General features: G+C 54.9%; 1 non-coding gene across 1 annotated transcript; it reads right to left on the bottom strand.

Moving 5' to 3' along the window:
• Nucleotides 1-211: 211 nt before the first annotated feature.
• Nucleotides 212-303, bottom strand: LOC132489834 (small nucleolar RNA SNORD116). Its single transcript, XR_009532203.1, has one exon. It is a non-coding gene; the product is annotated as a small nucleolar RNA SNORD116 (small nucleolar RNA).
• Between the last annotated feature and the right edge of the window lie 298 nt (nt 304-601).

Here is a 601-nt window from a genome sequence, read left to right on the forward strand (position 1 = left end):
AGCAGGAGAGCCTTCCCCCTCGCATGCCCTCAACGGTCTTTCAGCAGGGACCTAATATGCGTAGATGACCCCGCTTATGGGCAGACACAGTGGACCCTCAGATAGGAGCACCTCGAATTCTGGAACCCAGCTGGGTGTTTGCATGCAGGTCAGAAGGGGACGCTGGCCCTCACTCCTCACTCTCCCCTACCCCCGAGAGACGAAACGTGCTGGACCTCAGATTCGATGAGGAGACGGTAGAGTGTTCTCACTCATTTTGTTCAGATTTCCAAGGAATGCATACAAGGGTGTCATCATCGATCCAAGCACAGGCTGGGACGCTGCAGAACACAACCGGGCATGCCGTGGGGGTCTGAAGAGGAGACATGACCTCGGAGTACTCCAAAGCCCTGGGGAATCCACAGCCCTCAGGCCACTCAGAAAGAGCAACAGTCAATCCACTCTTGCAGCCACTGGGACCGTCTGAGGAAAACCTCCTATCCAATGGCACATCATAGGGTGGGTGAAAGCCTACCTTCCTGAGTTAGCCAGAGCCACGCTTAGCAACATGCCCCCGCGTCATTTTTCCACTTTTCCTTAGCACCTACAGTCATCAGCCAAA

The sequence above is a fragment of the Mesoplodon densirostris genome, chromosome 4, assembly GCF_025265405.1.
Source record: "Mesoplodon densirostris isolate mMesDen1 chromosome 4, mMesDen1 primary haplotype, whole genome shotgun sequence".
NCBI classification, from domain to species: Eukaryota; Metazoa; Chordata; class Mammalia; order Artiodactyla; family Ziphiidae; genus Mesoplodon; species Mesoplodon densirostris.